The sequence below is a fragment of the Lissotriton vulgaris genome, chromosome 6, assembly GCF_964263255.1.
Source record: "Lissotriton vulgaris chromosome 6, aLisVul1.2, whole genome shotgun sequence".
NCBI classification, from domain to species: domain Eukaryota; kingdom Metazoa; phylum Chordata; class Amphibia; order Caudata; family Salamandridae; genus Lissotriton; species Lissotriton vulgaris.
The window spans coordinates 1178063408-1178085755 of record NC_141694.1 but is presented as its reverse complement, the minus strand read 5'-3'; positions in this window follow the sequence as shown (position 1 = coordinate 1178085755).

Sequence of the window (22348 nt, the reverse complement as noted above, 5' to 3'; positions counted from 1 at the left end):
GTGAATGCTTTGAATTGCATTTCACTAGCCGTCATCAAACATCCTCTGCTATTGCCTATCCTTTGTCCTCTGCTTTTTACAATCTTGTTAGACTGGAAGTGAGAAATCGCTTTCATTATTACTATTGTGTTTAAAACATCTCGATTAGGCTGTGAATGTTTTGTAATTTGTCAATGATGATCTGTTAGTCCATATTGTTATAAATGTTTCTATGTCCAGTCATTCATGTTTTTCATATTTGTTTGGAGTTCTTGTTTATTCTAAAGTTTTTAGTTGAAAAACAGAATAGTTGTCCTGTAGGATGTACTTCCAACTACAATAAATGAATGTGTGAATAATTGTGTGATTTACTATGTAATAAATACACAGACCAAGGTAATGAATTCATTTGAATTGGGTCTTTCAAAATAAGTGTTTTCAAACTATTGCAGCCAGACTCCTATGTTATATATCCAACTTTTAGAAAGTTGGCATTTTCCTGACCGTAGCCATTTGGTGCCTGCAGCCTCTCCTGGGTAACATGACTGGGTGTAACGGACAGTTAGACTTTGTGTATTCCTCCCAGACAGTCACACAATAAAGGGATTATGTATGCCTGAATGGGCCATCTGCTGGCAGGAAGGGAGGCAGTGAAGAGCACATCCCTACTTGCAACTGAATCGGCTGTGCTCTGCCATCACAAAAAGGGCTTTTCACCTCCATGTTGTCACTGCAAACCGATTGGAGCCAGGGCAAGGGAGTCAGGAAATTCCATGAGCTTCAAAGAAGAAACCTCCAACAAACTTCAAAGGAGACACTGGTTATAAAAGTTGGGCTCTCAGACCCAGTCTTCAGTCTGCTCCTGTACCTGCAGAACGACTTCCGGGGGACTGCATGCTGCTGTGACCTGCTGTGCACTCTGCAAGACTGCTTTGACCCAGCCTGAGTAAGTCCTGAACCCCAACTTGTTTACCAAATGTCTTTCGGCAAAAGTTGTTACCCACAGAAATGACCCCCGTCTCACTAGGGGACAGTGAGATGATCTTAGGAAACCAGGTGCCCCCTAAAACAAAGAAATATAGCACCTGGGTGACCATTAATGGGAAAAGGTTAGAGGCTCTCAGAGATACTGGAGCCAGTGGGACCTCAGTCCGGTGTCACCTGGTCTCTGAGAAGCAGGTAGTCCCAGGGTCATTTCACCAAGTAGTTGCTGGAGACAACTCAGAGCGCCAGTGTTAGGTGGCGCAGGTTCCCTTTGAATTGGGGGGTGGGTATCAGGTCCCTTGAGGGTGTTTGTGAGCCCTACCATGCCTGTAGATTGTCTGCTAAGTAACGACCTGGAACATTCCTTATGGAAGGATGTTGAATTCAGGTCTCACTTGGAGATGCTTGGGTTGTCAGAGTGGGCATGCATGTCTACTTGGTCATTGGTGGCCAGAAAGGGTGATCAAGAGGACTTGGAGCCTGAAACAGTGGCCCAAGTCCCTGCCAAGAGAAAAGGCAGGGGTTGTGGGAAACCGGCCCCGAAGTTCCCACGGACCGGGTTGAGGCGGACCTCAAGGGGTACGCCCTGGTGCATACAAGGGAGCAGGTAGCCAAACTGGGAGACATCTCTGAGCTGACCCATTGGCAGCAAGAAGGGGGTCCCACCAGGGAGGAGTTCTGCTGGGAACAGAGTGAATGCCCTACTCTGGAGGGTCTGTGGCGGCAAGCTGCTGACCAGGCACCTGGTAATCAGTCCAGGTCACATCTGATCTACTGGGAAAACGGTCTCCTATACAGTGAGCCTAAGGTCTCTGAGCCTGGGTTAGCCTGTGTGCTGGTGGTACCCCAGCGCTTCAGGACCTTCCGACTGGGTCTGGCTCATGACATGCTTTCTGCAGGACATTTGGGGCAGGACAAGACCTTTGACAGGCTTGTCACCCACTTCTTTTGGCCCCAAATGCAAAGGCAGTCAGACGCACACTGTAGGTCTTGCCAAACTTTCCAGGCAAGTGGTAAGAGTGGGAGAAAGGTCAAAGCTCCTCTCCAACCTTTTCCTGTTGTTGGAACACCCTTCGAAAGGGTAGGGATGGATTGTGAGGGGCCACTGGATCCCAAGACAGCCATGGGCAACAGGTACATCCTGCTCTTGGTGGACCATGCCACCCGATGCCCGGAAGCAATCCTTCTCAGGACAACAACAGCACAAGTGGTGGTCCAGGCGTTAATGGGGATCTTTTCCCACGTGGAATTCCCCAGATAGGTGGTTTCTGACAGGGTGAGCAATTTCATATCCAAGTATATGACATCTCTGTGGAAGGAGTGTGGTGTAACCTACAAGTTCACCACTCCTTACCGCCCCCAAGGAAACGGTCTGGTGGAGAGATTCAACCAGACCTTCAAGGGCATGATCAAGGGTCTAACAGAACCCATGAGGCGTATGTGGGACATTCTCTTGCCATGCCTGCTCTTTGCATACAGGGAGGTGCCTCAGAAGTCTCTTGGGTCGAGCCCCTTAGAGCTCCTGTATGGCCACCCTGTCCGAGGACCTCTAAGTTTCGTGAAGGAGTGCTTGGAGGCAGCTCCCAGCAAAACTCCCCAGGATGTGTTTAGTTACATGCTGGCCTTCTAAAACGAGACTGCCTGCTTCCGGAAACTTGCTCAGGAGAACCTAGAAGCAAGCCAGGAAGAATTGAAGAAGTGGTATGACCAGAATGCCACTTTGGTCAAATTTCCACCTGGGCCAAAAGTGTGGGTCATGGCCCCAGTGGAACCTTGAGCCTTGCAGGACACGTGGACTGGGCAATACAAGGTGGTGGAGCACAAAAGTTACCTCACCTACCTAGTGAATTTGCAGACTCCAAGGAACCCTCTGAGGGTCCTTCACCTGAACCGCCTCAAGCCCCCCTTCGAGAGGTCTGAAGAAAGTATGCTCTTGGCAACAGATGATGGGGTGGAAGAGGAGAGCGAGCCTCTCCTTGACCTCCTGTCTACCAAGGAGCATGATGGGTCAGTGGAGGGTGTGATCCTCTCCCCTACACTGACTCAAGAGCAGCAGGGGTTCTGTCGCCAGTTGTTGGGACAGTTCGCCCCGCTGTTCTCGCTGACCCCAGGTTTTACTCACTAGTGTATCCATGACGTGGACACTGGTGACAGCCTACCTGTAAAGCACAAGATTTACAGGTTGACTGATCGGGTCAGGGCCAGCATCAAGGAGGAGGTCTCTAAGATGTTGGCGTAAGGGGTGATTGAGCCCTCGCACAGTCCTTGGGCCAGCCCAGTGGTCTTGGTATCAAAGACTGCTGCACCCGGTGCCACTCCAGAACTCTGTTTTTGTTTGGACTACCCTGAGCTCAATGCCATCACCAGGACTGATGCGCACCCCATCCCCAGAGCTAATGAGCTCATTGATCGGTTGGGAGCTGCCCGGTTCCTCAGCACGTTTGATTTGTCGTCTGGGTAATGACAGATTGCTTTATCCGATGGGACCAAGGAGAGATCAGCGTTCTCAACCCCAGAAGGTAATTTACAGTTTCGGGTGATGCCCTTTGGGTTGAAGAATGCCCCTGCCACCTTCAGAGGTTAGTCAATCAGGTGTTGGCTGGACTGGAGAATTTCAGTGCCGCCTACATGGATGACATTGCTGTGTTCCGTTCCAGCTGGGAAGAACATTTATGGCACCTTGAGAAAGTGTTGAGGGCTCTGCAAGGTGCAGGCCTCATGATCAAGGCTAGGAAGTGCCAGATCGGGCAGGGTTCGAAGGTATACTTGGGACACGAGGTAGGAAGCAGCCAGGTGGCGACCCAAGATTGACACCATTCTGGCTTGGCAGTCCCTCAAAACCGAGACCGAGGTGGGGGCCTTTTTAGATGTCACCAGCTACTATAGGAGATTTGTTAAGGGCTACGGCACCATTGTTGCCCCTTAACAGAACTGACTTCCAAGAGGCAGCCCAGGAATCTGATCTGGACTGAGTCGTGCCAGAAAGCTTTCGATGCCCTGAAGGCAGCCATGTGCACGGCACCCGTGCTCAAGGCACCTGACTTCTCTAAGGAATTTGTTGTGCAGACTGACGCTTCAGAGCATGGTGTGGGAGTGGTGCTCTCACAGCTGAACAAAGATGGCCTAGATCAGCCTGTAGTCTTCCTTAGCAGGAGACTACTCCCCAGGGAACAGAGGTGGAGTGCCATAGAAAGGGAAGCTTTTGCTGTGGTCTGGGTGCTGAAGAAGCTGAGAACATACCTGTTTGGGACTCACTTCTGGGTACAGACAGACCACAGGCCCCTCAGATGGTTAATGCAAATGAGGGTTGAGAATCCAAAACTGCTGAGGTGGTCCATTTCCCTACAGGGGATGGACTTTACAGTGGAACGATGCCCTGGTACAGTACATGCCACCACAGATGGTCTGTCCAGGTTATTCCGCCATAGTGAAGAGAACTCCCAGGAGGGTGGGTAGTTCTCCCTACTTTCAGCTGGAGGGGACATGTGTTAGATTTGCCATCTTTTGGCGTGTTTCCCTTGACTTTTTGCTTTCTGACCTCACGGTTTTTACTCTGTTTTTGCTGGTGTAATGATTCTGCGCACTTTCCTCACTGCGGTCCTGTGCTAAAGCCCAAGTGCTCCTGTATAAAATGTGTTATTGATTGGTGTTTCCATGATTGGTATATTTGATTGATGTGTCAGTCCCTAGTAAATTGCACTGTGTGTGCCAGGGCCTGTAAATCAAATGCTGTTGGTGGGCTGCAGCACTGGAATGTGCCACCCATACAAAAAACACGTAAAGTGTAACTCTGGCCTGCCATCGCAGAGTCTGTGCGCAGCCTGGGGCTGCCATGTCGACTTGGCAAGTGCACACACTTGCAAGTCCCTAAACCTTCCCTTTTCTACATGTGAGTCGCCCCTAAGGAAGGCCCCATGTACCCCCATGGGAAGGGTGCATTGTATGTAAAAGGCAGGACATGCCCTGGGGTGTGTGGCATGTCCTGATAGTGAATTACAGCCTACTTCGTTTTTCACTACTAGCAAGGCAACCTGTTCTCCACAGCCAAGAATGGGCAGTTTGATCATTACATCCTATGATCCTAATTGAATCAGGGAACATAGTAGAAATTCGAGTTTAGTATGCCTGAACCCAGAATGATAAAATACATCTTTTATTGAAGTTGGTTTTAACATTTTGTGTTTGAAAATACCACTTTCAGAAAGTAGGTATTTTCTGACCTAACCATCCAGCCCACCTCTGCTAGCGTGTGTATTGTCTGTCTGGTTTGGCAGTGACAAGAGCTGGGGGATACAGGGAGAGTCAGCCGGGCTGAATAAGCACATCTACACCTAAATGGGTGGGAGGAGTAGCGCCTCGGTCTGAAGAGGGCTAAGCTCACCTTCCACAATGCTAGCTCCACCTCCTGTGGTGCGTCTGAGGACCCTGGCCCACACTGACAAAGGAAGAAGGTGCACCCTAGCAGAATGCACCCCAAACTGGTTAGAACTAGGTCCAGGTCCCTCTGCCTTCAGAGGACAAAGAAATTGCTGGTATAAATATTGGTTCAAAAAAGGGGGTGGTGATGAACAGAGTGTCTGAATTAAGCAGACCACTCTTACCCAGTCAAGAGATAAGGGCTTGATCCATCACTGTTATTTAGCTCACTGCATCACCCAGTTCAAAACCTGGCTATATGCAAATTAGTCTGACCCAGTGCCTCATGGGAACAGGGCAGACCAAACTACCAAGCCAATTCTTCACCGGAAAGGAGACAAGCTTCCGGGGAACGGTTTCTGGCATTTCAGCCGTCGTCGGCCCGGCTTGCTTGAATCCTGGTGGTGCAGTGAGCAAGGGACTCATGTCTGAGTATACCCTGCCACACTTATGGTGGCCAAAAACGATTCAAAAAAGGGGGTGGTGATGAACAGAGTGTCTGAATTAAGCAGACCACTCTTACCCAGTCAAGAGATCAGGGCTTGATCCATCACCGTTATTTAGCTCACTGCATCACCCCAGTTCAGAACCTGGCTATATGCAAATTAGTCTGACCCAGTGCCTCATGGGAACAGGGCAGACCAAATTACCAAGCCAATTCTTCACCGGAAAGGAGACAAGCTTCCGGGGACCGGTTTCTGGCATTTCAGCCGTCGTCGGCCCGGCTTGCTTGAATCCTGGTGGTGCAGTGAGCAAGGGACTCATGTCTGAGTATACCCTGCCACACTTATGGTGGCCAAAAATGATTCAAAAAAGGGGGTGGTGATGAACAGAGTGTCTGAATTAAGCAGACCACTCTTACCCAGTCAAGAGATCAGGGCTTGATCCATCACTGTTATTTAGCTCACTGCATCACCCCAGTTCAGAACCTGGCTATATGCAAATTAGTCTGACCCAGTGCCTCATGGGAACAGGGCAGACCAAACTACCAAGCCAATTCTTCTCCGGAAAGGAGACAAGCTTCCGGGGACCGGTTTTTGGCATTTCAGCCGTCGTCGGCCCGGCTTGCTTGAATCCTGGTGGTGCAGTGAGCAAGGGACTCATGTCTGAGTATACCCTGCCACACTTATGGTGGCAAAAAACGATTAAAAAAAGGGGGTGGTGATGAACAGAGTGTCTGAATTAAGCAGACCACTCTTACCCAGTCAAGAGATCAGGGCTTGATCCATCACCGTTATTTAGCTCACTGCATCACCCCAGTTCAGAACATGGCTATATGCAAATTAGTCTGACCCAGTGCCTCATGGGAACAGGGCAGACCAAACTACCAAGCCAATTCTTCACCGGAAAGGAGACAAGCTTCCGCGGACCGGTTTCTGGCATTTCAGCACCCCCTTTTCTGAATCATTTTGTCCACCATAAGCGTGGAAGGGTATACTCAGATGTGAGTCCCTTGCTCATTGCACCATCAGGATTCAAGCAAGCCGGGCCGAAGACGGCTGAAATGCCAGAAACCGGTCCCCGGAAGCTTGTTTCCTTCCCAGTATAAGAATTCGCTTGGTAGTCTGGTCTGCCCTGTTCCCATGATGCACTGGGCCAGGGACGGACTAATTTGCCTGTAGCCAGGTTCTGAGCTGGGATGGTGCAGTGAGCTATAAAACGGTGATGGATCAAGCCCTGATCTTTGGACTGGGTAAGAGTGGTCTGCCTAATTCAGACACTCTGTTCATCACCACCCCCTTTTCTGAATCATTTTGTCCACCATAAGCGTGGAAGGGTATACTCAGATGTGAGTCCCTTGCTCATTGCACCATCAGGATTCAAGCAAGCCGGGCCGAAGATGGCTGAAATGCCAGAATCCAGTCCCCGGAATCTTGTTTCCTTCCCAGTATAAGAATTGGCTTGGTAGTCTGGTCTGCCCTGTTCCCATGATGCACTGGGCCAGGGACAGACTAATTTGCATGTAGCCAAGTTCTGAGCTGGGATGGTGCAGTGAGCTAAAAAAAAAAATGATGGATCAAGCCCTGATCTTTGGACTGGGTAAGAGTGGTCTGCTTAATTCAGACATTCTGTTCATCACCACCCCCTTTTCTGAATCGGTATAAATATTGGGGCTCAAACCCCAGAGCTTTAGGTTACTTCAGAACTCTCTTGAATCAAGGAACCTGCCAAGAAGAAGAGCTTTATGAGCTGCCAAGAGGACTACTGCCCATTTGCTGTGTTGTTGCTTTGTTGGGTTGGCCTGCAGCTGCTGCTTCTGCCCTGGGCAGTGAAAGGACTGGACTGAACTTTCTCTAATTGTACTGAGTAACTCCAAAGGCTTGAGATAGAGCTTGCCCCCAGTTTACAAAGTCTCAAGAACATCAAAGACTTCAAGCCCGGCATCATCTACTGTGCCGCTGCCGACACTCTGTCCTGAAGGCACAGCAGAGAGCACTGCCACAACGCCGCACTGCGACCCTGGTCTCACCGATGATGCCTGCTGCGCCGCCACGAGCATCTGCTTGTACCACGACCTGATGGGCGGCGCACTCTGCACCGCCTCGCTTCACGACAATGCCTTTTTATCCCCAATGATGCCGCTTCACGCCGGACTCGACGGCACTGCTTGCACGTGGTTCAGGGGCACAGTTAGTAAAGTTATATGATGCCAACGCCCTCATTCCGCACCGCAGCCTTGGCCTACCGACGCCGGAACCATCAACTCCAGTTGTCAGCCGACGACAGCGCTTCAGCGACACCGACGCTGCAGCTGCACCGTGACCTGCCAGCACCATGACGAGCACTGCCCTTATCTCACACCGCAACCCTGGTCTCACCAACGACGTCATCTGATGCCGCCACTGAGCCACTGCTTACACCGTGACCTGAGGGCACTGCACACCGCACCGCTGCACTTTGCACCGCAGCACCCGATGCCTGCCAACGCCAGCGCTCCTGATTCCGTCAGAGAGGAGATCAACCTGAAACAGACATGACAAAGAGAGGTCATTGACGACCTGCATCTCTAAAAGGTATTGTTGGCGGGTCTTCCGGACGCCGCAGCTGACCCGCGATGCCGCGGCCAGCCAGAACTGTTTGGATTTGTTTGCTCACGACACTGTGATAGCCCGGACAGAGCTATCATCATCAAAGAACTGTGTTTTCAAGACATTTTGGTATGCAACTATTTTTAAAAGTCCTGTACGGTGCATTCTTATAGTATTTTGTCTTGTTTGAGTTTATAAAAACATTGGATATTTTTCTAAACTTGTGTGCTGTCCGTTTGCAGTGCTTACACTGTATTACTGTTGGTTATGTGCAAATCCTTTACACACTGCCTCTAAGATAAGCCTGACTGCTCCTGCCATGCTACCAAGGGGGTGAGCAGGGGTTATTTTAGGAGTGTAACTCCCTTATCCTGACTAGAGTGGTGGTTTCTGGCTTTCTTTGGTGCAAATCTTAGCCAACCAGAAATCCCATTTCTAACAGTTATGCTCTGCGATGTTATGTTATATGTTATTTTATGTGTGTTTGTAAAACGCCATATGGCCCGTGAGAGTATTCTGGCACTGAATACCAAATTGTTTGCAAATTTAGGAAATAAGAAATATATTATACTACAAATGCTTCATTATGAAAGAGTGTATTTTTCTAAGTGTTGGACTTGGCCCTTTTTCCCCTGAATTTGTTCGCTTTTGTGGGAATCAACATGTCAAGTGGATGCATTTCAAATGCAAATGTTAAATGCTGTGTAATGGTGTACGCACCTTTATTTTCACCATTGCAGAAATATCACTTTTAAAATGGCGCCATTTCTGTCTGCTTGTGCCGCCTGACTGAGGTGGGTTGGTGGTCTAGTTTTTGAAGTGACAAGGAGCTCTACACTTCCCCTAGTGACAGTGTGGCTGGAACTGCCAGGGACCTTCTAGAAGCTTCCAGCTCTTTCTGGTATTTTGGGAGGAGAGGTGCATATGCAGAGCAGTAGAGATGCCATGTGCTCAGACTGAAGGAGGACTGGATTGAGAGGGGACACTCTGCCAGGTGTGCTGGTCCTTGAACCCATCTGTACCCCTCTGCTGTCCACAGGGCTAGTGAGAGCCTTTGCTGGAGTGAAGACAGATGTGTCAGAAGGAGTGCCACTTTATGGGAGATGGCTGCTTCTAGGAGCTGCTGTCCTGTACTGATGAGTGCCCACTGTCTGCTGATCTTGCCCAGCCTGGCCTGCCTGCTCTGCTGCTCTGCTGCCCTAGCGCCTCGTGAGTGCTATATTTTGACTGCCTGCACTCCAAGGAGGTGAGGAGCGTGGGCGCTACGCCCACGGGTGGGACCCCCTGGAACTGTGAGTCACCTAGCGCCTGGTGAGTGCCATACTTGAAGTGACTGTGCTGTTCTGCCTGCACTCTAGCGCCTGGTGGGCACTGTTTTCCTGATTACCAGAATAGGTACACTGTCTTCTGTCCCTGAAGCGTCTAGTGGGACCTAGTGCCTCACAATTGCTATATTCAAGGTGCCAGGGGAAGAGGAGCTGATGCCTGCAGCTCTGTGTTGTCAAAGTGCTATAATTCAAATACCCTGCATGTGTGCTGCATTGTGGTGCTGCCAGAGTGCCTTATTTGCATTGACTATGCTCTGCTTGCTGCCAAGCCGCTACAACTGTGCCCAGGAGAAGAGGAGCGGACGTCTGCAGCGCCGGGATTCTAAAGAGCTGCGAGTGGATCCCGGCGTGTGGGAGTCCCCCCTGCCTGCTTGGTTGACAGTGGGCAGCTGCAACGTATTGGGGGGCATTGTTCTCCTCAGGAGAAGAGAGAGAGGAGTGAGAGACACTCCTGCCCCGTCCCAGTGCTTTGTGTACTTTGCTTTTGCTGTTTTTGCAGCCAGCCCTGACTTTGTGGGACATAGGGCATTTAAGCCCCGGAGAGAGACCAGTTGGCCTGGGGCCAGTTTCAGAGTGTTGTGCCCCCGATTGGGGCGAACTGTGTTTATGCTGGCGAGACCTATTGCCCCATATGGTTTATGGCATAATATTGTTACATAATGCATTTATACCTAGGATGATACCTAATGCTTTTCCCTCAGGGTTTCAGTGCTGATTTGTAGGCCTATTGTGTTCCTGCAAAAGAGGTGCCACTGATAATATGTTTATACCCTAGGATTGGTGCAGAGTATAATTGGCAGGCCTACTGTGGCCTATGTGGAGAAGTGTGGCTCAGGGGTTAGAGGCGGCAGACCCGGAAGCTGAGATCAGTCCTGGACCAGGGTTCAGTTCCCCGCCTCGGCGGGTCTTGGGCTAAAAATTCCACGGACTCGATAATTCTCGCTCCGGTGCCTTCTCGACTCACGGGTTCACACTCTGCGACTCTGGGCAATAGCTTGCTTAATCTCCACAACGGCCCCTCGTGGCGGGATGCCTGACTTTCACGTTGTGGATACCCGCTGGGGCTATCACACAGGGGAATATCAGGACGGGTTCCCTAAGCAAGCGCCGGGACACCCACTGCGGGTAGCTGTGCGCTATATAAGCTCAACTACTATATGCTACTGATGATGCCTGATACTAGTGCCATGCAATGATGTTTTCCTGCCTAAGGTTTCTTTGCTAATGTTTTCCTTCCAAGCTGGCGCATAGTGTGTTTATATACTGACCTGACGTGTTATTCTGTGCCCATTGTTCATGCTTCATGCTAATCAGGATGCCTTATGTTTAGGCCTGAAACGTTTAACAAGGTCGCCTAGGTCATGATCTAGCCGGAAGGCCCTGGCTGTTATATATCTAGTGATAGACTTTACCTTTGTTCTTCACCCTTCCCTTCATCTGAACTGTACCAGCGATGGTTCTGACAGCGGTCGGTTGGGCACTGCCCTGTAAATAGTCCCTGATCAAACTGTTACCTAGGGCCCGCTGGCCCCGTTTATATGCAACTGTGATTTCATTCTAGTGTGTTGATTTGATAATACACTTACTGTTTTTCACTTAAACTGGTGCGGTCTCTTTTTGTGGTGTGCCTTGTGTGTCGGCTGTGTGTACTACGTGGATGCTTTACACATTTCCTCCAGAGTTTGGCCCGCCCGCTCCGCACCACGCTACCCCATTTCTAACTTTGTTGGCGAGCGGTGAGATAGGTCTTATGTTTGGGCAGTACCACAGCGATAACGGGTTGCACTGTAAACTGAGCAGTTAAAGTAATAGCAGGTTTTATTTGGGGGATTATTGTTTTTTCTGATTGCATTTCCTTCAAAAAGTGTCATTTTTGAATTGTGTTCCCCTGTAGCACTGTGGGTGGTGTGTCCTGGGTGTACCTCGCTAGGATGGGGTTAACCCACAGGGAGGATGCCCTTATGAAGTACACTGAGCAGGAGGTGATGGACCTCTGCAGAGATAGAGGGATACCCCTAGTAGGCAACATTCACAGGAAGTTAGTTCTCTATGAGGCCCTCAAGAGGGGGAAACCCTTAGAGCCCTGTGGGAACCTTTCCGTATACCCCTTCGCATATTTAAAGGGTGGATTTGGTAGAGACCAAGAGGAGCACTCTGAGAGTGAGGGTTCCCCGTCCATAACCCTGGAGGGTGGTGATAATGATGAGGAGGAAGAAGTTTATAGGGCGGAGACGCCAGTAGCTCATGAGGACGCCATAGTCACGGTGTCCCGTGCTGGGTCAAGTCCCGAGGGCACTGCCCATCCATTTCCCTGTCCTCAGAAGAGTGGGTGGATAGGAGGGAAGAAAGGGAACACCAGCTGGCTTTGGAGAGGCTCAGGTTGGAGCACGCCAAGGAGATAGCACAGCTGAGGGTGGAGGAGAAGAGGTTAGAGACTGAGAAGGTCCTAGCATAAGAGAGGATGGAGGAGGCAGAGAGGTTCTTCCTAGAGAAACTAGCTCAGGAGGGTAGGTTGTCCCCTGAGAGTGGTTTCAAGAATCTGGATTCACTGGTGAGGGTGGGATCCAGTGGTGGCATTGAGAGTGAGTCCAATGTAGGGAATCCCACTTCCAGAGCCAGGGAGACAGTGCCTGATTCCCAGGAAGAGGGAGACAGGTTGAAGTTCAGTGGCAGGGGAAAACTGTCCCACCAGCCTTGGGGGGAGTATGTGGACGTGTGTTGGACTGCATTGGAGGATTGGGTTGGTGGATAGCGCAGTGAATGATGGGGGAGGGTTGTTCCAGGTGGTTATCAAGGAGCACCTACTAAGAAATTGCTTCCCAAGGTTGGGTCACCACCTGTTACAGTGTGGGTTTTCTGACCCCAGGGAACTTGCATGGGAGGCAGACCTTTGGGTGAGTGCCAGAGAGTCTGAGAGGGAATCGGGGTGTGATCCTGAAGGAAATGGTGCAGGGATCCTCAGACCCAGCGAGGCAGGAGATGTGCAGAATAGCCCAGCTAGGTCCCGGGTTAGTGAGAGGGTTGTAGGGCCTCATGTCCTATCTACAGGAAGGAGTTAGACTGGGAGGTATCCCGAGGTGCCCGAACCGCAGTCTCAGGGCCTGGAGAGTTCCATAAGGGAACCCCAGGTTGGAAGCCTAGGCTGTCCTGATGTGCCATCCAGCGAAGGGGAGCCCCTAGTGTCAGGAGAACCTGTGGTGTCTGTAATCAGAGCTCCAGAGGTTCTGGGGTCTGCTCAGTCGCTGGGTTTAGATCCTGGGCTGGGATGCCAGGTTCAGGGGTTGCCTGACCTGGAGGGTGGGTGTTTGTAATCAAGGTCGCTACCGGTTTGACTTCCAGGGGTACTTCTCCGGGTGGGAGGGTGTGGAACTCTGGAAGGGGTTGTAGAGGGAGGAAGGTCTCACCTTCAGCACCGGTTTAGCCACAGGGCTTAGATCCTGGGTTGGGAGGCCATGGACAGCTACTGCCTGACCTGGCGGGTGGGACATCTGTAAGCAGTGTCCCTGCAGAATTGTCTTCCAGGGGTACTTCTCCAGTTGGGAGGGTTCAGAACTCTGGGAGGGGGTGCCGGGGGAGGGAGGACTCGACCTGGGCACTTGTTCAACCTAAGGGTTTAGACCCTGGTTGATGGATCAGTTGGAGGGCGTATGGCCCTGGACGAGTGAGAGAGTGGTGGTCTGAGGGTGACCCGCATAGGAGGAGCGGGCAGAACCCCAGAAGGAGAGGTAGGGGGAGGAGAGACTGGCCCCTGATGGCTGGTCAGACTGAGGGTGCAAACCCCAGGTGGGAGGACCAGTGGCAGTTTCGAACTGCATGGAGGAGAAGGAGAGTGGTAAATGGGTACTACGGGCCTGGGGCTACTGCCCCCCACTCTGTGGGAAAGCAAGGACCAGAGACATCTGGATGGTCTAGGGGCTGGTCCTGGCCACAACCAGCTAGAGAGCACCAGAGGGGTGGCTTGGTTGGTCAAGGGAGGTTTGAGGAAGGGAGCCATTGGGTTACAGAATGGCGTAGAACCTTCAGGTGCCTCTGCAGTTGCGGGCCTGCGTCCACGTTTTCTCGCCCCAAGCTGGGAAGTCCATCAAGGCATTGATCGGTCTACCCTGGCTTTTGGCTGGGGGGAGTTGTGTTGGACTTGGCCCTTTTTCCCCTGAATTTTTTCGCTTTTGTGGGAATCAACATTTCATATGGATGTATTTCAAATGTAAATGTTAAATGCTGTGTAATGGTGTACGCACCTTTATTTTCACCATTGCGAAAATTTCACTTTTAAAATGGATGCCATTTCTGTCTGCTTGTGCCGCCTGACTGAGGTGGGTGGGCAGTCTAGTGTTTTCAAGTGACAAGGTGCTCTACACTTCCCCCAGTGATGGTGAGGCTGGAACTGCCAGGGACTTTTAAGAAGCGTCCAACTCTTTCTGGTAGGTGGGAGGAGGGGTGTCTATGTAGAGCAGTAGATATGCCATGTGCTCCGACTGAAGGTAGACTGGATTGAGAGGGGACACTCTGCCAGGAGGTACCGCCGCAAGGGCCTGTGTGCTGGCCCCTGAGCCCATCTGTATCCTCTGCTGTCCAAAGGGCCAGTGAGAGCCTTTGCTGGAGTGAAGACTGCTGTGTCAGGAGGAGTGCAACTTTATGGGAGATGACTGCTTCTAGGAGCTGCTGTCCTGTACTGATGAGTGTCTGCTGATCTTGCTAGGCCTGGCCTGCCTGATCTGCTGCCCTAGAGCCTCGTGAGCACTATACTGTGATTGCCTGCACTCCAAGGAGGTGAGGAGCATGGGCGCTACTCCCATTGGTGTGACCCCTGGAACTGTGAGTCACCTAGTGCATGGTGAGTGCCATACTTGAAGTGACTGTGCTGCTCTGCCTGCACTCTAGCACCTGGTGGGCACTGTTTTCCTGATTACCAGAAGAGGTACACTAAATTCTGTCCCTGAAGCTTCTAGTGGGACCTAGTGCCTCGCAATCCCTATATTCAAGGTGCCAGGGGAAGAGGAGCTGACGCCTGCAGCACTGTGCTGTGAAAGCGCTATATTTCAATTCTCCTGTGTGTGTTCTGCATTGTGGTGCTGCCAGAGTGCCTTATTTGCATTGACTGTGCTCTGCTTGCTGCCAAGCCGCTACAACTGTGCCCAGGAGAAGAGGAACGTACTTCTGCAGCGCCGGGATTCTTAACCGCTCCGAGGGGATCCCGGCATGTGGGATTCCCCCCTGCCTGCTTGGTTGATAGTGGGCAGCTGCAACGTATTGGGGGGCATTGTACTCTTCAGGAGTCGAGAGAGAGGAGTGAGAGACACTCCTGCCCTGCCCCAGTGCTTTGCGCACTTTACTTTTGCTGTTTTTGCAGCCAGCCCTGACTTTGAGGGACATAGGGCATTTTAGCCCCGGAGAGAGGCCAGTTGGCCTGGGGAGTTTATGCTGGCGAGGCCTATTGCCCCATATGATTTATGGCATAATATTGTTGCATAATGCATTTGTACCTAGGATGATACCTAATGCTTTTCCCTCAGGGTTTCAGTGCTGATTTTAGGCCTATTGTGTTCCTGCGAAAGAGGTGCCACATGATAATATGTTTATACCCTAGGATTGGTGCAGAGTATAATTGGCAGGCCTACTGTGGCCTGTATGCTACTGATGATGTCTCATACTAGTGTCATGCAATGATGTTCTCCCGCCTAAGGTTTCCTTGCTAATGTTTTCCTTCAAGACTGGCGCATAGTGTGTTTATATACTGACCTGACCTGTTATTCTGAGCCCATTGTTCATGCTTCATGCTAATGAGGATGCATTATGTTTAGGCCTGAAACGTTTAACAAGGTCGCCTAGGTCATGATCTAGCCAGAAGGCCCTGGCTGTTATATATCTAGTGATAGACTTTACCTTTGTTCTTCACCCTTCCCTTCATCTGAACTGTCCCAGCAATGGTTCTGACAGTGGTCGATTGGGCACTGCCCTGTAAATAGTCCCAGAGCAAGCTGTTACCCGTTTATATGCCACTGTGATTTCATTCTAGTGTGTTGATTTGATAATACACTTACTGTTTTTCACCTAGACTGGTGTGGTCTCTTTTTGTGGTGTGCCTTGTGTGTCGCCTGTGTGTACTGCTTGGATGCTTTACACATTTGCTCCGGAGTTTGACCCACACGCTCTGCACCACGCTACCCCATTTCTAACACTAAGAGTATAAAACAACACCTTTAGAAGGAGCATATGAAATTGCTCAATATTTTTCTTGTGATTTTTGGGCTTTTCCTGAAAATACTGCGAATGTTGATGAGAATTTTATAGGTAAAACTAACTTGTCTTGCGTCATTCAAAAACGCAACAAGGTATTCAGTACAACTGTAAACAAATTATTAGCAAGTTGCCCATGTCAGCTAGTGAAAGTGCACACAAACAAGCTCAAAATTCTGTAAACTGCTGGCAAGCCAATATACAGGAACTTTGCAAGACTGCGTTCACATAGTTAGAAACTTTGCTCACCTCTAATTGAGGGCACCGCAAGGTCTACAGTAAAGTGATCATAAGAACCTTTTTTTTAAGTATTAGTATTGTACAGACCCAGGTTTATGGACCACCAGATCTTTGTGTGACAATGCTTCCAGTGAGAAAGATCCATCCAGGCCACACCACACAAACAGGTGGGGAAGAGCATATAAAGAAGTTCTCAACAAAGAACTAGGGGGCATATGTACAAGGAGTTAACGCTGCATTAGCTGCACTTTCTGGATGGTTGTGCTGCAAAATTTTTATCACCTAATGTACAAGCTGCCACTAACCTCTGTTAGCAGGGGTTTTCCGGTGAAAACGTCTATTATAAAGATCGCCACTTCTGTTAGCGATAATGAAATGCAAGGGAGGCATTCCCGTGCAAAAATAGCTGCTAACCCCACTTAGCGATATTTACGAGGGGATTCCGTAACTTTGGATGTCAAAAAAAACTGTAGTTAGAGGCAGTTTTCTAAGACCAGATAATGGCTGGTCTTAAGAATGGAGGTAACCCTTGTGGCCTCATTTCAGCAGGTTTTGTTGCTGGACAGTGCTTCAGCAATGTTGCTGCGCTGCCCTGCAACAAAACTACAGGGCAGGACTGCGCACCATAAAGAAGATAATGTGCATTCCTAGGCCTCACTCATGAAAAGTGTTGCAGCGCTGCAGCAAGACAGTGTTGGAACACTTTTCACTATCCTCTTTTTGCGACACCACAAATGCACTTTATTTACTGGACAGCGCTCCATGACGCAAGTAATGACAGATAAGTCTGGAATCCTGATGTATCTGTCTGCGCTAAAGTCACCCATTGCTGCAGTTGTGTCACAACCATGACGCAACTCCAGCTATGCATGGGGCCAGCCCATCCCTCTGGCACTGCATCACCCTTACACCAGCCTTCATTCAGGCATAAGGTACTGATGCAGTGCCGTTCTTGAGGGAGCCTGGGTGTCGGCGCAGTTGGAGATCCAACGGTGGCGGTTGCGTGATCCGGTGTCTTTGTCTGTAAGCGTTGGCGGAGTGATGGTGCTGAGGGAGTTGAAAAATTGTACTTTGGTGGCCTTCACCCAGCTGCGAGGGGGGCGATGATGGCGGTTGTGTACGGTGGGCATGGTGAAGGCGTGATGTATACAATGATGGTCGGTCCAGAAGAGTCCGGTTGTGTGTCTGTAGTTAAAGGTCTCGATGGCAGAGGAGACGTGCTCCACTGTGTGTCCTGCTATGTGGTTTGCGGAGGTGACTAGCTGCTTGAGTCTGATATTGGGGAGCTACCCCAGGAGGGGGTAGTGTTCTGGTCACTGGGGTTGTACTTACGTTCGCCAAGTAGGATGTCGCTGGTGGATGGGAGAGCCTGGTGTGCAATGAAGTCTACAATGGTATCAGAGAATGGGGGTCCATGGCCCGGGCGGCCTGCAGATGAGGGTGCCGCAGATGTTGGGGTTGCAGTTGGTCCAGATTTGGAAGTTGAGGTGGTCCATGGTCACTGTTGGGTCATTGGAGTGCGTAGTCAGTTGGAGTGTCCCTCTGTAGGTGATGGCAATGCCTCCTCCTGGACGGTCGAGGTGGTTCTTACGGGTGGTTTAACAGCCGTCAGTGATGGCGATGTCCATTCCAGAGCAGATGGCAGGTGATGTGGCATCCAAGGTTGATGGCCAAGAGGGTGCTGGCACTGTAGGGGAGGAGTGTCCGAGAGGAAGGGTCCTTGGTGCTGAGCACAGTCCAGAGGAAAGCGGACGCAGACTGGCTTGCCTATGGCTTGCCTTTGACATGGAAGAAGTCCATTACAACGCAGGCATTACATCGTACTGCCTTTAGAACGCAAATCTGACAACGCAGGTGCCTTTACATCACATTCTATTACAACGCATTGTGACGTCAGTAATGGTGTATTTTAAATTTTATGGGTGGGTATGGGTTTCGGGTGTCGGAGATGAAATGTGGGGTGTATTATGGGGTAAAATTTAAATTTGGGGTGTGTTTTTGGGGTCAATCATGAAAATTGCGGTGTGCATTTGGGTCAAATATGAAAATTGGGGTGTGCATTTGGGTCAAATATGATTTCTTGGGTGTGTTTTGGCGGCTCAAAGATGCATTTTATGGTTTAGGGTTTGCTTTGGGGTGCAAGGGTTAGTTTTAGGGTTGCACTCACTGAAGTGGGAATAGTAATGTTTACATCTCTGCAATCCAACACCTTTCCTACTCTTGCAATATGCCTAGTATTAGTATGCATTGTAATGGAATGCAATATAATGGTATATGTCGTAACTCCATATGTACCTTTGGCACCCCAATGGTACGCCTGCTATGCATGACTGCACAGGGGTCACCATTGAGAAGTGCTGTGGGGGGGGCTGGACAGCTGAGAGGTGGGAAACGCTGGAAAGAAAACTGGATGGGGCTTGGACGCTGGGTGTGTGTGTGAGCTGATGTTGTAAATATTTAAATGGAACACATCTTACCTCGAGGCTAGGTCCTGTGTCTTCGTTGCTCCTGCTTTCCTGAGTCTGCCTCCAGGAACATGAAGTAGGAAGCCAGTCTCCCTCCCCTATGCCAATCACAACGCTGCAATTACGGTGTTCGGATTGATCATTGGCTCTGCGACGAGGCGTTCACCCGGGGGCTGGAGGTGTGGGCATGTTCTCCATGCAGGTTGTAATGTAGCCTGCATTACAAACAGGACAGTGGGCTTGACTGCTTTGTGCGGCCTGAGTGGGCTGACCAAACAGTCACTGTGCACTTGAGTGGGCATGCCACTCTGCCCCTGCCCTGCTCAGTGAGTGGAACAGCCCTATACAAAGGAAACATACCAAAATACAACATAGGTTATCCTCATGTGATGTTTGTTCCTCTTCTTGCTCTGCTTGGAAGCAGTGGGGCGATGCTCTTCTGCCATAGCGGATGAGCCGACACTGGGGGTGTATCATCTACAGGTGCTAGGTCTGGGTGTCTCAACCCCCAGGCCTCCACCGCTACGTGTCACACCTTCTCCTTACCTAGACAGTGACACTGTGGCGCAAACCGCTAAACTCTCTCCAAATCTGTGACGCAGCCAGATGGAGCCTCAGCCAGGTGGGATTTCACAAGCGTGGGTACAGCAGTCAATGCCAAGTCTGCTGGTAGACCTCCGGATGCAGTTGATGCAGCAGGGCCCCCTTAGGCGTAAATTTGCAGCGCTCCCGCAACACAAGTTTGGTGCAGCTCAGGGGCCTCATCCTCCACAGCTTCCGGCCAGCGTTACCTTATTCGGGCTGTGTTGCAGAGAGGTGCCACCCACCGTTGAAAATCCTCTCTGTGCTCCCTGGTGTAGTGGTGGATCGTAGTATGCGATGCAGACCTCCCTACGTTGGTGTGCAGGAGCACGTCTAGCATTCACAGCTTCAAGGAGCGCAAGGCAACGTGTCTCCATGTGACCGACCAGACTTCACCACCAGGTATGGGCGATCGCCACATCTCAATGTCTACTGCCACGGCTCATTGACTCCACAGCTCCTCCAAATCCCACTCCAAGCTCCAGACGCAGGACCAGCGGTGCATCCAGGTTCCAGACGCAGATCCAGCGATGCATCCAGGCTCCAGAAGCAGGTCCAGCGAGGCACCTAGGCTCTCATCCTGTTCATCCTAGATGTTGGGTGGCTTGAGGGGGTTGTTGATGTGTGCTGCACTTGGCCCTGGCTGCTCCATTCTGCATCCCTTTTTTTTTTTGCCTATTTTTTATTGGAGGTCGACGGATAGGCTATTTTCTTTGATAGTGATAAAAAAACTCACGTTGGGCTGACTGACGTGCGTTTTTTTGCTGCTAATGGGCCTTTGGTTGGTTTTGGACTGCTAATGCCGGAATTCCTATCGCCATCACGCTAATGTTAGCTGCAGTTTTCATTGTTGATCCCTGAAGCTATCACAATGTAGTGACGTCTTGTACACACGTTGCTAACAAGGCGATAGTTTTCAGCCGAACACAGCAGTAAGAAAACTGCCGCTAACTAGGGTTAGCTGAAGTTTTCGCCAGTCTTGTACATATGCCCCTAGATATGCTAATACAGGAAGTATTAGCACAAGGTTCACTTTTGACAAGACATCAAGAAAGGCCCCTGACGCAACAAAAAAACATAAATCAACTAACATCTAAGACCATGTTAATTCTGGGGAAACAACCTGCGCAGTACTGAAGGGTTCTCGAAAAGGCGCTATGACATTTATACTAGAAACAAGGGCTAGTTATCTCCACAACTGTGGTTGGCGATCAAGGAAGAAGTAATGAAATATTTCCCACACCTACAGAAGAAATGGAGCAACACACTCTGGTACCAGACACTGGACGTAATCTAACTGCACCAAAAGTACAAAAGATGATGAAAACCAGGTCAATCAACTGGCAAATTCACTGGCAAAGAAGATACAGTGATGATAAATGTCACAATCCCCATGCAACATTACTGCCTTAAGTGTACTCATAAGCTACCATACCGGTGCATGTTCCAATATACATGTAAATATTATATTTGATCAACCAAAAAGCTCACTTGTTAAAAAGGAGGTAATAAGTACTTGAAAGTAATGACTAACAATTTTGTGAATATTTTCCAATTTATTATTGTGACAATATGACACTATTTACCTGCATCAGATTAGGACAATCCTGACACTATGGGTATCCGCAGTATAACATCTGCAGAGCACGAAAGTATTGGAACCGAAATGCGAGATCCACACCGCCTCAAACATAGCCAAGGAAAGCGTCAAGCCCAGCAAAACTACAACGCTATATGTAAGAAAATGATAGAAACGCTGCAAAAGAATCCCGGAAATGAGGTACACTATGGTGTGTGCAACTGAGTCACTTTTACGCCACATATTCATCGGATAGGAAAATAAGTACAATGGGACACAAAGAGACTTAATTTGTGAAGGACGCACGTGGGCAGCATAACCATGCTTTAAACACTCTGGGCCTCATTTATGAAAAGTGAAGCATCGCTGCGTGAAAACAGTGATGCGTCACTTTTCACTGCACTCTCCCTGCGACACTAGTGATGCGTCATATTTACAGTATGGCGCATCATGTCGCAAGGAGTTACAGATACATCAGTATTTCTCACATATCTGTATCACATATATGTACGCGCAAAAGTGAAGCATCAGTCTTTCGCCTGCCTCATTTTGACGCATTAGCGTCCAAAAAATGGTGTCGTAAAATCTTATAGATTTCACTGCGTCACTTCTATTACTCTTTTTTGCGTCAAAACGCCCCCTTGCACACATAATACTTGCCGCAGGTATAATGTGGCGCAGGTGTTTACAAAGTGACGCATCCACCTAGATGTGTCACTTTGTAAATAGGGTGCAACAAAGCACAATTTTTACTCTGCTGGTGCGTCACAAAAAGTGACGCACCAGCGGCGTAAAAGCAACACAAGGGCTCATAAATAAGCCCCCCTATCTGAGGTTGTGTAGTAACTTGATCAATGGCAGGTCAAAGTTACGTCACGGAGGAGACCCAACAGTGTGAATCAGTCACTGCAAATGTGACAGCAAAACCAACCCAACGTGTACTTTATCCAAACGAGAAATAAGCAGTTCCTCAGGGACATATAGAGGGTGGTAATTCGAGCTGACACATGGAGCTTGTCTTCCAGAGTAGGTTGCAAACTGGTGAACAAATATGACCCACAGTCTGTGTTATCCTGCATTCTAATGGGTTGAATGATGCAACAGGTAGACATTGTTTGATGAGTCAATGCAGCAATTTCACCATTCATGTCAGAGCAGATATTGCCAACAGTCCTTAACATACATTCAGTATTTTTTTGTTTTATAGTTGATGCTTTCATTTAAATGTATTATACTCCCTCCATAGGTGATAGTTGTGACACTGCAATGAGAACTGTTCTTAGGGTTCTCCTGTATCCACGACTCACATAAGCAGGCACACTGATGTTTCAGTAGCATTACACGTATCTTGCTGCTAAATAAATGTTTTGTACATTAGAATAAACACGATTTTAGTGTATAATTTCTTCAAATGTTGGTATATATCCCTTCACCTGGATAGTACATTTTAATTATTGTATATAGCCCCAAAATAGTCATCAGAGTAATGAACATTCAATTTGCAAAATG